This window comes from Thunnus thynnus, chromosome 5 (assembly GCF_963924715.1).
Source record: "Thunnus thynnus chromosome 5, fThuThy2.1, whole genome shotgun sequence".
NCBI classification, from domain to species: domain Eukaryota; kingdom Metazoa; phylum Chordata; class Actinopteri; order Scombriformes; family Scombridae; genus Thunnus; species Thunnus thynnus.
In genome coordinates this window covers 13,642,124-13,660,072 of record NC_089521.1, presented here as the reverse complement: position 1 = coordinate 13,660,072, position 17,949 = coordinate 13,642,124, and the positions used below count along the sequence as shown (strand labels likewise).

Here is a 17,949-nt window from a genome sequence, read left to right as displayed (position 1 = left end):
CACTTTCAAATTTGACTTTCATAATTATGAAGATATGTGATAGTTTTTCACTCCATGTGCAAGCAGTTTGACTGCTGTCATGTGCAACTGAGCTGTCTGTGTATCATCTGGCAGTTGTGATTAGTTCTTTTTTTTTTCAATATTTTTGCACCGCTTTTGATCTCTGTAGGGGTTTCACAGTTGAATCAATGAACATATTTAATATAGACCTGTCCAGTGTTAACAGTGTTATAACAGCATTACATCAACTTTTGCTAGCTACCACAACCTAACCCTAACTGCAAGTGTCAGTATTGGCTTTACTGTAAAATTCTGATAGGCTGAGGTTATCTTTGTCCATCACATATTTTCATCATATGTGCATCTTTTTGTACATTTTGTACATGCAAAGTTATATCCTAAGTGCAGTATTCAGTACTGTATGTACAGGGACTCTCAATCACATCATGTGCAGTAGTGTATGTATTGCGCATGCCCTGCTTTTCCATAGCTTAAGATACACATCAATACACTGATTTTAAGCCACTATTGAATGACATTTCAGGAATGTTGAGAAGAAGAATAAACTAGATGGTCCTACTGTAGCTCTTTTTCAGTGTCTTTTGTTTTAACCATCCAAGCGTAACGGACAAGCAGGGTACTTTGAATTGGTACTAACTAGCCAAGTGAGACAAACTGACAGCTGCTCCCCTCCCCACAGCCTGACATCTTTCCACTCACATCTTGTCTGTCTCATCCATAACAAGATGGTGAAATGAATTTCATTCATCTAACAAACACTGATTTAACCAGCAATCCCTGTGCATGAAACTCTATTAGGAGGTTACAGTACATGTGAAGCAGCTCAGAGGCCTTCCCTGTTTGATTTGTCATTTTCGTATAGATAAACTCAAATATGTTCATTGACAGAATGCATGTAAATAAATCACTCCTGAGTAAAGACATGAACCATTGTTATGCTTCTTAGATACTGGAAAACGGGTAGTATACAAACATTACATTGTGATCTGGAAGTACATGTGCAGAGACAAATATGATAATCAATAAACCAGTGAATCCCTTTGTCTGTATTATCTTTCTAAATCTGTTACCATAATGGAAAAAAACACAAACAAACAAAAACAGCACACAATTTAACACCATCAAACTAATATAAATTAGTTTGACAATCCAAAGACAAATTACATAAAATAAACATAGATATTCAGTATATATCAATTTAGCCCCATTTGGCAAGCAATTATTTCTCAGGGGATAGTGCATGTACTAATCAATCATGTTAATTCTGCTCAGATTGCATGTGTTTCATCCCCTCTGTGCACAGTTTAAGTTCTGTATGTCAAGGGAGGGATCAGAAAAGGTTTTTTTTTTACCAATTAAGTTTCTAACAATAAAGATTTTATGTATAATGAGCTACACAACTAGTAACTAGTAATGCTTGGGCACTGATCAGGCACAGTAAAGGGCACTGTTTTCTGCTCTACCATGTGTCTGTAGTCTGTGGGCAATCTGACATGCAGGAGGTGGAATCACGGGTGGAGTTGAGGAAGGGCCAATGCATCTACAGTACGTTCCAAAAGGCGGCGTACAGCAAACGAAAAGTCTGCACCCACACTAATACCTTACACAGAATAGGGATGAAAAAAAAATTGTTTTGAATAAAATATTATACCTTGTGTTGCAGATGTGAATGAAAAAAATGGATAAGCGGACGCCATCTGATTATTTAGACAGATATAAAGTTAAATTAAAAAAAAAATATATATATATATATATGGCTTATATATATATATATATAAGCCACATTCTGAGAATCTCAAAAATTAACTATTGTATGTCCAGTATACCAATATATATATCCTACTCCTTCAAGTCACTGTTAAACTCACTGTACATATTGTGGGTACACAGTGGTGGTTATGTTTATAATTACTTATCTTTACTTCTAACTGTCTAATTGTCCAACACTGTGATCTAAAGCATTATCAAGAGAGTTACTTTCTTGGCCTGAAGCAATTCACCTATTAACCCTCTCACAGAGTTCTTTCGTCCAGTTTGATTAAAACTATTGGCTAGATGGTTATGGAACTTGGATCAAGGAGTAGGATGAAGCTTACTGACTTTGGTGACCTTTCCCTAGGGCAAATCATAAGTTTCTGTCTCTGCAAGTTCTATCTGTGCTTTCGCATGCAATCATACGTCTCTGTTCACAAGGATGCATCTTCCTCTGTTTTTAATTAGGCCAGTGTTGGTGAAAACACCTTACTTGTGAGTAAACGTTCCAGTATCTGAGAGAGAGAGTAGTGTGTCACCGGAGCTTGATGAGGACAGTGTATCATTACTGCAGGACATCACACTTGCTATTCAGGTGCTGGCCAGTTCTACACAGAGACAGAGCAATTGGCCTCCAACTCAGTTGGAGGATGACCCCTGGAGTGACACATTTTCCTGATAAATGAGCTGCAGTAATTTCAATCGGCCTCTTCGGACAGAAGTGCCTCTTCGACCAAGAGCCCGTTTAAGGCCACTGACCTTGAAAACACATGCAGTGATACATACATCTGCATGAGCTTGCACACACACATCCAAGTTGACACAGAAGTTACAATACAGTAATGTACAATGCACAATGTTTTGATTTTCTATTACTTCTGGTAAAAAATGAGGGGCTTTGTACACATAACAGCACAGATTTTCAACAGAAGGTGTGTATTTATGTGAGTGTCTGTGGTGTGTGCTTTTAGCACGTGCACATTTTCCCAAGCTATGTACGTGACAGCCTTCTTGTTTCACACAGTGTGTTGGTGGTGGGGGCTTGTGGGTGACAAGAGGTATAGATAAAATCATTCTTCACCCTGCGAACATTTCAGAGAGGCTGTGGGCAGAAAATGGCTGCTAACTACTCTTCAAGGATGTAGGATGAGGGAGTCTGTCTTTAATACTGCTGTCACTCCGGTGTCTGGTTGAGGTCAGGGTTAGCATGCATCACTTTGAGTCTGACAAATCCACGCAGAGGTCATTCTGAGGCTGTGAACCCGGACATCCAGGCATCATGGTCTCCCTGTGATTGAGTTTGGGCTTGAGAGAACTTGTGAGATAAGAGGGAGATAGAGAGCACACTGATGATATCGACAAACCAGATAAAACACTGGAGGCTACAGTTTCTGAAAATGTATTAAATTCTAGAGTCTAAGTCTGTTAAGATTGAATGTGTAAATTAATTCAACAGGTGTTGAGTTTCATTCTTGTGCATTTATAATCTCTTTGGACTGACACAATCCAGCAGGAGCCTAATGACTGATTAACAAAATCAATAACTGTTGTGGTTTTATGGCAAGATGTAGAGTGAAATACAGAATAAGTCAATGAGTTAAAAGGGCAGAAGTGGATGTTTGGAGAAACACTAAACCCTCTGTCCTCCCTCTCTGAACATATGACTGATTTTAAGATCTGTTCTATGTTGACATGCTCAAGGACACATACTTGTAATGTCTCCTTGATTGATGTGTCAGTATACCTTTTTAACATAGGTTGGATTGAAGGTCAGCTCTACAGAGGATCTGTTAAGAGAAGGGTGGCAGTAAGAAAAGCAATGAGTAAAGCCACATGTCAACTTAATATGTTGGATACATCTTACAATGTTAAGACTGAGAGTGGGGGGGCCTCTGGTGGTTTGCAAACATGTCATTACAATAAACAGTTCTTTACAACTAAATGAGGTGAAAAAAGATAAAGAGGAAATATTTAAGTAAGATAAATAAATTTTAAAAATGATTTTCAGCTTTTCAGATTTATATGGTGTGTGTGTTTTTTGTCCGTGTGTCACTAAAAATGCCAATTCAGAGACAGAATCTGATAACTTATACTAATAAACTGGAGCAGTTTGGGTTTAAGTTGCTCAAAGGCAACTTTATTTAGTAATGCAGGAAAAAGACAGTGCTCCTTAAAACTAACCACATCATCACTTCCTGCAGCAGGATATTAAATTAACAAACTATCTCAGACTATCTTTGTCTTATTTTGTTTTAATCCATCAAATTGTTTTCTAATTAAATCATGCCAAGATTAAAGTAGCAGTGAACCTCAGATTTAGAAAACACAGAAATCCTCTGTGAGAAGCCGTAGAGTGATACTTGTCCTGTGATAAAATTAGACTAATTATGATGTTTTTGATTCAACACATCACCACACGTGAATACACACACTTGGGAAGATGTACAGTATCATTCAAAAGTTTGGACACAACTTCCCATTCACTTGAATGAGAAAGTGTGTCCAAACTTTTGACTGGTACTGTATGTCACCAGTTATCTTTTCTGAAACGTGTTGCCACAGGGAAAGGATACATAAAAACATGTGAATTGATTCGATTGCACAAATTCAGTATCCATAAAGAAACCCAATCTCCTGCCCCATTAGGATGGGTATAAAATATGGATAAAATAAGAAAAACACCACATGAAAAGGAGCTTTGAAGTAAGTAAATCACAAAAGCAACTATCCATGCGAGTCATATCAAATAAGTTGAATGCCATTTAGCTTTCAAAGAGGCATGACGATCACCACTTTTCTATGTGAGTTTTCAAAGCAACACAAGGGAACTAACACAGTTTCAAAAAGGCCAGATAGTCAGAGTCTGATTTACTGCATCACCCATAAAAACTCCAGAACTTTTTACTGTGGCAGGGATAATAGACTTAAAATATATGAAAACATATGGCGAACACAGACAAACAGTATCATCAGCCTAGAGGAGCGACGGTTGCAAGCAAAAGCGCCCTGACACTGCGACAGTAGCTCACACCAAAAGTAGAGCAGACGTGTAGTAGAAGTTACATGCATGAGTTGCTGAAGGGCTGTTCACACCAGAGGCATATTTCTGTGTGCGGTCCAGCAGCCCTCTTTGAGAGAAAAAAATAAGAAAAAAAAGCCTGGCACAAAGGTGAAATGTCTTGTGAAAATACACCGATCTTATGATGTGAGCAGAAGTAGCAGCACAGAAACACTGCTGAGAGTCATAAAGTCCTTCTTATTTTTCCACTTCAGTAACTTCATATCACACTTTCTTTCCATTTTCTCCACAACCTTAATCATGCATCAAAGCCACCACATGTAATTTCTCATTCAGTACTGCGCTGAGATTGGGTTAAGCCTAAAAGACCTACCAATCTATCCCCATCTATCCCAAAATATTTCTAAATACCTAATCCCTCAGCAACGGAGCTGCTGTTCATTGCTGTGATATTTAATAAGATATTCCCACAGTAATCAAAAAGTTGCTTTTAAATTGGACAGTGTATTTTAGGCAAAATCCATTGCACCCGGAAATGCCAAAAGTGTTGTATAGCTGGCTGGTCTATGGGCTGTATGGAAATGCTTTGCACCATACAATACATGGGTGACTGCATCTGCTGCATACAGCAACTGTGCCTGGTGTAAGCTGGAACTTCAAATTATGGTTAAAAAATGCAAAACTATGCCCTCACCAAATAATCAACACTGCTCTGACACAGACTTAACAAAAACATTACATTCGGGGTGTCACAAAGTTACCATATACAATGCTTTTGAGTATTCTGGTCCTGGATAAAAAGTGCCTTTGTCATTCTGAAACAGCTTGTATCCAAGGCTAATAGAGAAAGACACATAAAAAGCAATAAAAAAGTGAAATAATCTATAGCTGTTGATAGATAGTTGTTGTTCCTTCAGATAAATGGATTTAAATCTGAGAAACGTCAAATAATGCCCCACAATATACCCAAAATCAAATTTCCACCTGTTAATCATGGCTGTGGATATGTAATGGTGTGGTTAGTCATCTTGTGGAAGTCATTATGTTCAATAATTGCTCCAAATGATTATAAAACAGCCAAAGAATGTGAGGCTATTTTAAAGGACCCAGTGCACCCTATGGTGCAAATATTTTTTCCCGCATAATGTCAGTATTTTCCAAAATGATTATTCCCTCAGACAAGCTACTGAACAAACTCTAGCATGGTGTCACCAGATCTACAAATTATTCAGTCTTTACAGATTGAATAATAACACACTTGCAAAGGTTCCTCAAAGAACAGGAGGCTTTCCCCATTAAAACATTCCAGGGCTTCTGCGATGACATTTAAAAAACACTGGGAGGCAAAGGCTTCAACTTCTTACATTGCACACTGCCACAGGATATTATTGAGCAAATTTGGTGACTACATGTAAGATACGTAATGTTACACTGAAAGTATTCAATACAGCCAATTCCAGTAAATTGGAAGGATGAAATATGTATGCAGTTTATTCATTCAGCCTTTAATTTACTTCACCTAATTCATCCTTTTCATGATCACAGGGCTGAAGGCTAATCCCAGCATAAATGGAGCAAAAGACAAACAGAGAGAAACATGCTAGTGATTTGTAGTTTCCCACTCTTATATACTGTATCTCTTCTATATTCCCACTCTTCAATGTCCCACTCAAAAATGTGTTTTTCCTTTTGTTCCTTAAAGTTGAACGTTTGAGCTTCACTGTGATATAAGATATATGTGCAGAGTTTGACACTAGAAGTCTGTTTTCACATTAATCTGCTAAAAGTCTAAAATTTCTCTGTGCTCATTGAAAATCCAATTTTAAGTTGTGGGCCTACAAGCATGATTTACAACATCACAAATAGTTTGGAGCCAGTCCTGGTCCAATATTCAAGTGTCAAGTGTGATGTGGAAACTTGAAGCCTCCAGTTCACATACACTGACAATGGACTTTACAGTGAAGTAGGAGACATCTTGTGTCCAACAGCGTCCAACTTTAGAAATTAAATATATTTACATATTTATAGATTCTGAAATTTTTAATAAGGGAGAAGGAGTAGATTTAATTTTAAGGAACAACTTAACAAGATAATTGAACTGCTTTTGTGGAAAAACTATATCAGACACAAATTATTAATCAAAGTAGAGTATTTTATATACATCTTAAAACATGTCTGGAGGGGATCTTTAAGAAGTGTACAAGCCATATTTTGCTAAGAAATTAAAGATAATTTATTTTAGCTGGCACAGTGAAATTGTCTCGTTTCTTTGCTGCTTATAATAGTCATTTTGAAATAACTCATTAGTCCTCATGTACCATCATTTGAGTACAGATTGGTCACATACATTCCTTTTTTTCTATTTCTTTCTTTTTATGCAAGTATCTGCCACTCTGCATGTGTCCTTTTCACCAGATAAAAAAGAGGATAGCAGTTTAGCTCCTGTCCTCTGTTAAATTGAGTTCTTACCTGCTAACTCAATCACAATTCCATGCGGTTCTGGTCATCCTCATGTTAACTTCCAATCCACCGTATAATGCTGGCCCTGAAAATATAAGAGACAACAAGAAACTGTAAGGATACTTTAAAATAGATAACAAATTTGCAGTGATATGTGTACACTGTTTTATGGGCTCCGTGGAGTACAGTCTATGAATAATGCACTGTTTTGGAAAGATTATGATGCATCTACTCAACTATCAAAAGTGCAATTTTTTAAACCCCCAGGATAGAATACATCTAATTCAAAATTCTCTTTACTGTTTCTAAATAATCATTGAGTCATCTTGTTAGTTTTCCTTTCAACCACTTCCTCAGCACTCTCTGCTGATGCTGATATTTTAGTACTGTGGAGAACAACTATCTAACGAGAGGCTTTACAGTATGTTACTGTAAGTCCAAAGAGCTCATTCCCCAGGGATGAGGGGAGAGTCAACGCCATAAAGCCTCACAAACACACCATACATGCATATCCTGTACACACAAAGATATGTATACACAAGACAGAGGACAGACCCTGCATGCTGAATAAATTATGGGGGACAAAAGCAAACGGAGATAAAGCTCTCCATCTTGCCCGCCATCCATTAGTGCAGCACAGGAACAGTGAGTGCAAATAAGTGTGTGTTTGATCCAGTGGATGTTTGTTTTAAGATAAGGGTTTGCTGTCTCTGTCTCATTTATGCAGCATAGCCAGTAAGCACTGTTTCCACATTACAGTTGTATTACATCCAGATGACTGCTAGCTAATGGCCGTAAACTATTGCAAACAGATCTGCACACATCTAATGTGCATCAGATGACAAAATAGAATAAAAGAGTTGGAATGGATCAGATCTGCTAGAGCTGTTTCTAAGACGTTCGGAACAAGTCAACCAAAATTTCAAATTAATCCTGACTATTTCAAGTCAAAAGTCTTCATAAGCAAATTTCAACTCAGTTGCTCAGTTGCTGAATACTAATTGAATATGTTCCTTGTTCCTGTGTTAATAATGTTTATTAAAAAATTAAGATCTTGCAGTGTATAGGCCCAGACTTAAATATTTTTGCTTTCAAGTCTTTAGAGAGTCATGGCTCAAGTAAGTCAAGTCTCAAGTCCTCATTTTTGTGGTGGCCATAAGGCTGGCGATATTCTGTATTTTTGTTACACGATGTCTACACAGCGTATGTAGTGAAAGCAATATGTTAGCAGAACAACAGCAGCAGCAACAACCTCTGTCTGTCTCTACACAGGTTCCATTCAGGCACAGTATTAAGTTTAGGTCACCCACATTTTGGCAGCACTCAGAAAACATAATCACTGTAGTTAGTGACTTAGTCGCAGTTACATGCATGCAGCGAAAACATGAGCCGCTCAACAGCCTGTGTACACAGCTGTATTAATTACAAAAAAACATAAGTTCCATCAGATGTGTGTGACAAGTCTTTATTCTCAACAAATCCCATATAAAGACTCCCGTCTCTCAATACTTTCCGCCACCCCCGCCTGTCTAAGGCACAGTGCCTGAAACCCATTTGTTCCAACTGAAGATGTAAATCTCTAAAATAAACTGACTCAAAATAAACTAGTGTTAATCATAATGAATGATCATGTCACCCAGTGCAACAATGTGGCTCATTGATGTGCTTTTATGATTGTTTTTGGACAACAATAATGATCTGTGTCTAAGACAAATAGGCATTAGTTATTGTACACAGACAATACTTATTAATTCACTGTTGATTTATCCTCCTGACTCGGGTCCAAGTCTCAAGTCTATAGCTCTGAGTTCTGCTACTACAGTATACATACATGGACATATCACAATAATAACACAATAATTCAAAATTGTTCAAAACCTGTAGAGGTTGACTGGACTACCCAGTAATGTAAGGTATACAAATGTGTAAAACAAAATCAACACAACAATGCAGCACAGCAAGTTGAGGAAAAAACTATCCAATGCTCTGGAGCAGAAACATCATCACTAAGAATGACAAATTATGCCCACAAAGTGGATGATGGCGATGATGGATATGGGCTTTGCCGTTGTAATCATTATCATTGTTGTTATTATCAACAACATCAATATTGTACCCCACATACATACACACACACACACACACGCACACTCAAAACACCCTCTGGCTTTCCTCCTTCTTTGACAAAACACTACATCATTGTATTTTCCAAACTATGTTTCCAGTCAGTGTTTAAAAATGTGTCCAAAAGATGTATGTTCTCTCTAATTAAGAGGAAAGAACTATACTCAGAACTTAAACATACATACAGTCTGGCCTATCAGAGACAGCTGCTCCTTTAGGGATTGTTGAGTCTTTCAAGGATAAGAAAAGATATAAGAGAAAGTTTGTACCTATGCAGTTTTTTGGTATTTAACTACAGGTCTGCAGATAAGCCCACAGCTCTGATCATGTACTGTAATACTTTTTATTAGAGTAAACCGCCAAACATTGCAATTTACAACTTTTTAAATAAAAAATATCACTTTTAAAAAAACATATCATTATATCCAGTGTTTTCATCTTGATAAAAAGTATCCCTATTTACACAAAATAATGTGTCTGACTCAACTGAATGCAGATGAAAGGACATGTGCCATTCACCCCAGATGAGGAAAAAAACAAAAAACAAAAAAAACAGCAAGGTTATGTTACTGCAAATACTGTCAAACATAAGCATGTCACTGACACTGTCACTGATTTTATAGAGTCTCACCCAATGCAGACATACAGTGAATTGGTCACTGGAGCAGATAGGGGTGGACTTTCTGCATCTCAAAACGATGAATCTCAAACATTTACCTGCTATGGTTAAACTATATTTTTAAAAATATTGTCACAGGTCAGCAACTGTGTGGCAGTAATTACATTTCAAGAAACATTTTATTGTCACCATACAGATGGTAGGGCAGCATTTATTGTCTCATCATATCACTTCAACATCAGTCAGTACTATAAATTTCTAGTCGTATCTTTACAGATCTGCAAGATATTGAAGTTCTACTCTGTCCTTTTTTTATTCTTTCTTTATCTCCCATGAACTCACAGAGATAAAGTCCCTCTCTCCAAGAGTAGTAGTCCAACAAATCAAGACTAATGTCAGTGCCTTCTGCTCCAGATCCCAGCATATTTTGACCTGCAGGTCACACTACATCACCCGCTGGAAATGACCAGAAATGCATGTCAGGTTGAATCAATTGGCTGCACAGCCACTCGTTCAATTAAGATCTTGGGTGGGGGTGGTCAGTGTGGTTTGCAGTGTGGTGAGTACAGGCTCCCAAAGGAGCAGTAAGTGCTGAAATCAGCTCAGCTGCGCCTGTCATTTGTCATTATCTAATGGTAAATCCATCTGTGTCTGGTAGAGGGCTCTTGCCAGGCCAAATCACTAAGTGACCAGAGAGTAAGGAAAAGAAGGAAAGGAAGGAAAAGAAGGATAGATAGATAGATAGATAGATAGATAGATAGATAGATAATGTTGAAATATTGTTTATGTTAAAATATACTCTTGTGTTGTTAAAAGACTATGTAATGGCTCTATTCCATCTGATTTTGCTGGCAAAGGCAGAAAGATCATATCAAGAAGTTTCAAAAGATCCATGAAATCTCTACGGTTTGCTTTGACATGACGCGGATGCACACTAGGATTCCAATCCATATTTTTCCATTAAAAAAAGTCTAAGGAAAGCGATGGTGATGAGATAAAATAAATTAACGGACTTTAAAATAGGAATTAAGATGGAATAAAATTATCTGGAACAAAGAATGCAATTTTGTAATTCTCTCAATTACATGATCTGTGACTTAATTAAATTAGAATGTGGCTGAATCAGTACTTTTAGATTTTAATTAATACACGTCTCAGCTATGTAAACCATTTGTCAGTAGACAATATAAGGGCTTACAGGATTTCTGGCATATTGTGTTTATCTCTGTGTGCATGTATGTGTGCATGAATGTGTGTGCGTCTGTACAGAGAAGCTTGTGTCTGTAATGTATAATGAATTGACTGTCAATAATCACTGCCACTGACAACAAGACTTTCTTGAAATCTTTCAAAATAACGTGTCGCTTAGCCAAAGTAATTCAAAAAGCAATGGCTATTGTTGCCAAATTTCCTGTTTTATAATTGCCAAGCTGGTGCAGGATGGGGTCTGTGTATTTAAATAGGATGGCTTCATGTACTTCTTTTCAGAATGACACAAAACATGGCAATATACAAGTCCAGTGGAGCTGAAATTGCTGTAGGGCTGAAGGATAACATCAAAGCATGATACAATACAGACTGCAGCATGTACAGCCATGCCCAACTTATTGTCCTTGACATTTCTGTCAACACGTTTGTTTTAAAGAAATACTTTTTTGCAGACCTCAGTTAGCAACGCAGTTTAAAATTCTGCTGCACCAAAGGGATGCCACAGAGAAACATTGCAGAGTGGAATTAGTGCAATCAGGGGAGATATGGAATTAATATGTCTGATTAAGTGCCTGACTGAATTAGCATTTGAAGTCTAAAGAGATTTCAAGCAGAAGAGAGGGATGAGGTTATGTTCTGGAAAGAGGAAGAAAGGCTAACTGATTGGGCTGTATAGGAAAACAGAGTAACAAAGACGAAGGGGGAGAGCAAAGGTATAACTGTGATATGAAGCATTTTACGGTGCATAGAACATTCCTTTGGATCCTGGGTTCACTCAAGCCAGTCTTGTCTCTTTGATTATTTATTTTTGACAAGCAAATGTTCCTTCTACTCATATGACTGTGAAATGGATTCATAGTCACCCTCCTGGTTTTCACCAGCTGTCAGTTGTTCATTATGGGAGAGGTAACTGGTTTGGCCCCATCAAAAATGTTAGAGTCTTTGAAGACTCTGTGATCTGTTTTCATGAAGACCCTGTCATTAGGGATACGAGAGCTACATGAAGATGCTTAATTGGATAATAAGACATTAAGGATGACACAAAGGGGAATATCCAGATGGAGGCAATAGGGAAACAATACCAATAATCAAAAGGCAGAGGGAAAAGTCAGGCAAAAGGTAGTTTGAGGAGAAGCAGGGAAGATGAAAGACATGGACTGCATGGTTAGTCCCAGAGAGAGAGAGAGAGAGAGAGAGAGGAGTAAATTACCAACATGAAATATCTTCCTCTAAATGTCTGACTCTCATATGAAAGGCTGGCAAAAACCGCTGAAGAAAAATGCATGAGAACAGATGTCCTGCTGCCACAGAGTGATACGTCAATGACAAAGCAACCTGGTATAGTACAATATGAAGGTAAATTGCATGTGCAGCTTGAAACTACAATTGACTCAGCTTATGTTTCTTGCTTATTAATAAATGTCACAATTCAACATAAAGAAGAAAATGGAAACATTTAAAAAACAGAGAGTAAGATAAATGGAGTGAGGTCAAAAGAGAGGGCAGAAAATAAAAGGAAGGTAAGACTGAGAAATGAAAACCTGAGTGGGAGAACAGGAGAATACAAATTATGAAAAGCGGTATATAGAAATCTTTGGGCGAATGGATGTGATATATGACCAAAAAATGTGAGACACTTGTGGAGGAATGGGAAGAGGACAGAGGAGGGTAGTAGAATTTTTTTGATTACCGTTCATATCATTTCTCGTGTGATGGACATCATGGTGAGTCACTGGGTGTGTTTGTCTCTAGTAGAAGATGAGAGCAGCAGCTGAAGTGGCTACCATGCTGCACCATCAAAGGAACATACAACTGACAAATTAGAGAGATATTCTCTCATTTTCCCCTCTGTTCTTTCTTCAGATGTTACTCATTTGGACTTTCTTCCAGGAATTAAATAGGAGCTTCAACGGGCATGCCATCTGATGCAAGAGCTGACTACTTGGTACAGTCACATTAAGCTGTTTTATGATGAAATGCCTGTATGTAACTATAGCTATAAAACCAGCTCTGAAAATATGGATCATTAAGTGTGTAAGCAGTAAAGAGTGTGCAGACTAAACTGCATAAAATATTTAATAGTTTGTTGTGTCAGCACAAGCATTGTCACTTCGGTTTGATTTTTTGCTGGATATCCACAAGGTCTATGCAAGGTAATGTTGGTTAGTCAATCAGTTGGTCCAATATCTAGCCAACTACAGGCTAGATGTCTGTGAGATTTACTATTGATATTCATGGTCCCCAGGGAATGATTCAGGATGATTTTACTGACCCATTTAACCTTCTGTCTAGCTCGACTGGTTACAATGAGATGTGGATATTCACAGCACCAAAAGGATGTAACCTAATACTTTTGGTGACCCAATGATCTTTCCTCTAGTGTCAACATCAGAGCACATTCAGCCCACCCCAGAGGCTGAACCATTTCCATTTTGGACATTTCATAACATTTCCTGTTGCACTACAACGTGGTCAAACTGTCAACTTCAGAAACAAAATATTTGAAACTAATCATTATAATGTAATTTGCAGCGGATTATTTTGGCCCTCTGAATATGAATTCTGTTCTCAGGTTTCTCTGACTGAGACTTCCTGAATAAATAAAGCTTAATCAAGCAGATATTCCCACTTGTACTCAGAAAATATCAAATCATAATGGGTAGATTGCAACATTTACTTTACTTGCATATTTGTACTCCCCAGAGGATGAAACCTTGTGATTTGTGACCCCATGGCCTTTCCTGTTGTGCCACCCCGAGCAAATGTGAATGTTGCAAATAAGAAATCTCATAATAAATGAGGCACATTGCAACTCTAATTGGTAGTAATGACCCTATGGCTACCATCAGGAGAAGCTTTACATTACATTTTTTTTTTTTTTTTTTTTATGGTGTAATAAGTATTACATACTCTAGAGACAGCTGCAGGGTTTGAGACTTAAGTGTTGTTTGTTTTATGTGTGCATGTGTGTGTACATTTGTGTCTATATATTGTCTGAATCTGTGCTTCAAAGTGCCATGTTTTGTTTTGGGTTTTGTTTTTTTTTTTTGCAATAAATGCCATAATTTTGCTTTGAAAAATCTATCCTCTCACTCTTTTTCAGCCTCACATGGGAGAACCCAGTATAACAACCTCTTACTGCATGCATGTCTATTTCCACAAACAGAGACAATTCTTCACCCAGCTCTGAAAATGCTTGTGGACACATTTCACAGTGATGTGCAAAATCACACAAAAGACTGATCATACAGGAGTGTAGCTATGCCATGCCCTGTTAGGCTTGGGATCCTAAACGGATTTACAGTTACAGATAAACGGATAAGTTATCAATGCTAAGCAGAGCATTCATTACAGGTATCAGGAGTTAAAGTTGATCTTGAAAAGAAATGCTGACATGCTACCAAAAAAGAGGCAATATGAAGGCCAGATTATAATGCAGGACATCATCATGCTAAAGGAAGAGAGGGAAAGAGAGGAAGTGAGCATGTGTATATTTGAGTATATGTTAATGCATGTCTTCCCAGAGACAAGTTACCAAACCATTGCAATAATTACACAAGCCATGTGGAAAAGGAAAATGTTCACACACTGTTTTGTGCCAGTGACCATAACAAAAGTAATAATGATAAATGGATTATTTGTGAATAATAAAATTCATTATTCCATTACCAGACATATACACATGTGAGACATCCTTTCCTCTGCTCAGCTTTTTGCATGAAAGCCCAAGGAAAAGCGTCAGATAGCAGGGAGCACTCGTCATGCACAATCGGCCACAAGTCTCTCTCGAAGAGGCCATCAGCCTTACAGCGCTTTCCAGAACAATCTCGCGCCAGACTAGCCTTTAGCTTCAATGCCTGGCAGCACCAACTGCTATGCTCTGCCAGTCGTGATTGCACAGGGAGTCAATGCTCCATTGCGGAAAAGATAAGTAAATGTTACTTATTCCTTGTACAAAAGCAGTATCGTACTACATAGCTTGACACAGGCTGATAACACAGGCATGTAGCAGACAGTACTCAGAGGGCGGAAGCAGAGTGATGCATCTAATACTTCAGTATGTGAGTCATAATGAAGCTGAATATGCTTAAGTAGGAAGGAGTAAAGACAAAAAAAAATATGATGCATGGTAGTTTTCAGAATGTTAGTCACTGTATGTGACTGTGTATTGTTGGCAAACCAGAGGATTATGTTCTGATAGTGAACACAATTACATGGAAGAACATTTAACATGAGAATATGGTTTTGTTCTGCTCAGTCAGTCTCTCTACACTGTAGTTACCAAGGGTACACATCAATGTATGTGTTTGAGCTAAAATATGGTTGAAATAATGTAATGTACATCTACAGTACATATGGACAGATTGTACATGTGACAGTGTGTGAAAAAAGATGGAGTTAAAGAGGGGAGACAGAGAAATAACTACATGGAAAGTGAACACTGCTCTTGGGAAAGCTCGCTTTCTCTCTCAGAGGAGAGGGAGGCCGTCTGAAGAGGTTATTTATTTTTCATCTGGCAATGGAAACTGAAGAGTGGTGGGGAGAGCCCCAGTGGAATTACTGACTGGAGATGTACCCTCCTGGGGCTACTGTCTCTCTCTTCTCCCTCTTCCTCCCACTCCCGCTCACTTTCCATCTCCCACCTTTGTGATCTACACCGGAAAGCTGCCACTGTCTCTCTGGGAGAAGGGAGCATAGGAGAAGAAAGAGGAGCAGCTCATTCTCAATGCCATCTTTGCCTGCTTTACAGTCAAACTCTATTCACCCCACACTCCTGTGGTCTGCAGAGCTCTGCTTGGCTTTGCTCAGCTGTAACTGCACTGAGAAAGCTGAGCCGAGTTGTTCTCCAGGCTCCTCCCAGGCTTGTCTGTGTCTACGTGGGAAGCATAGCTTCTTATCCCAGCCCTCCTCATTAACAGCATTCCCATCACACTCCAGAGTCATTAAAAGAGCCACTTGTCCTCCTCCATCCCCTCTGGTGTTTTCCTTTCATCGTTCCATTTCTCTGTTCAGATGAACCGGCGGTGTGAATGTCTTGGCTGACACCTTTACTCCACCAGGACCAGAGTGAATTATTGGGAGGCAGAGAAGTGGGGCTACATAAGCTTTGTAAAGCGGCCTCTCCATGGCCTGTTCCAGGCATTCTTATGTTGTCATGGGAGCCCATGAAAGGCTGCCTTTCTACTCCTTATTTTTCTTAATGAACAAAGGTGTCAAATGCATCCTTACATTCAGGTCATTTGGGAGGTTCCCCATAGCTGCAAAAAGTCAAGATACTAAAAATAAGAGTGCTGCAGAAAGTATGCAAGGGAGCTCATACTTTCAGACCGATGTGAGGTAGTCCCTTCCCCTTTCTACCATCTAGGGAGGGATCCAAGCCTTGTGTCAGAGCAGGTTTTCAGCAAGAACATAATTAAGATGACATTGTTGCTACAGTAAAGTGCTCCTCGGCAGCAAAGCTCCTCTGTAGGAATTCTCACCTGGTGAGAGCGTGGTACCCCAGGAGTTTGCCATTTCCACATGACTTTCTTCCACATTCCTACTGTCATGCTACAATACAAATATGATCTGCTCTCTTATTTTATAAGCTGAATTTAAATTAAAAAAAAAAAAAAGAAAACAGGAAGAGGAATGGTGAACCATCACATGCTTTACATTTCTATGGAGAGAGACAGAAGTGGAGTGAGAGAAGGGGGAGACTAATAGAGGACCTGCTGCAAGAGTAGAGTGGGGTTTGTATAGAGACACACTCTTCATTATTCCTCAAATAGAAACAAGTCCAGTCTCCGCTAATCTCCCTCACAACAGTAACAAGAAAATGGACTCTGCTTTCGCCGCCTCTCAAAGCCACGAGCTAACAATGGATGTAGAAGAAATCAAATTTGCACCCTCCATGCGATAACCTCCTTTTTCTCATCTTCTTCCTTTTGCCTGTCCCTCCCTACGCGTTTCTCCCTCCCCGCTATCTTTCTCGGCACTCTATCCCCCGCCTAGTTAACTTCATTGGTTGGAGAGGAAGAATGCTGAGGATGCAGGACTTAGGAGAAACCAGCATCAATTAGACTCTAAAGTGCACTTTATTTTTTTGTCCCCTCATGCCAAATTAAATTACACCATAAATAAAAAAGCGCAATGGAAAAGCAATGAACTTTAATTATGGAAGCAGAACCTCAGCATGGGTCATTGCTCACTACACTCTAGTTTACTGTGTGCTTCCACACAGCACATGTGCTGGCTAGGGGCCACTGTTTTCATTAGCTCAGAAAGGTAAATTTCACAATATCACTTTTAATGGCAAAAACCTGCCTGGTCCAATATCACATTTTTGTAAATCCCCTGCTCCCTTTGATATGGTCCAACAAATCAAAACACTAGTTTTCACATAAACAGTCTGTATTTGTCAACACCACTGAAACAGCCTCTAATTATACACATCAACAGAGAAAATCATATTTTTTCAATAAAGCGATAGTCTAATTTGTTATAAGAGCATTACATATTAATTTAACAATGTATGAGGTTATAAAAAGCTGGTCACACTTGTTAAAATCCCTTTATTGTTGCTTTTTTTCTTCTGTTCTTTTTTCTGATTTGGTTGGCGTACACACTGCATGTAACAGAAGAGATCAAATCGCTTTGATAATTCAGCTGAGAACACTAGAGACACAGTGGGAAACAAATTAAACATGATAACTAAGACTGTGTTTCCTCCCATGTGGATTAGATAGATGGGGTAACGTGTGTG

The 17,949-nt window shown here is 38.5% G+C and overlaps 1 long non-coding RNA gene across 1 annotated transcript in view; it reads right to left on the bottom strand.

The window, feature by feature from the left end:
* Window positions 1–1,842: 1,842 nt before the first annotated feature.
* The window catches only part of LOC137183812 (uncharacterized), a 35,672-nt gene continuing 19,565 nt past the window's right edge, over window positions 1,843–17,949 (bottom strand). Inside the window, exons 2-4 of the long non-coding RNA XR_010928542.1 lie at window positions 7,262–7,337; window positions 3,518–3,560; window positions 1,843–3,088 (exon numbers count right to left, since the gene is read on the bottom strand). This is a non-coding gene — a long non-coding RNA (uncharacterized lncRNA). The remainder of the gene's footprint in view (window positions 3,089–3,517; window positions 3,561–7,261; window positions 7,338–17,949) is intronic.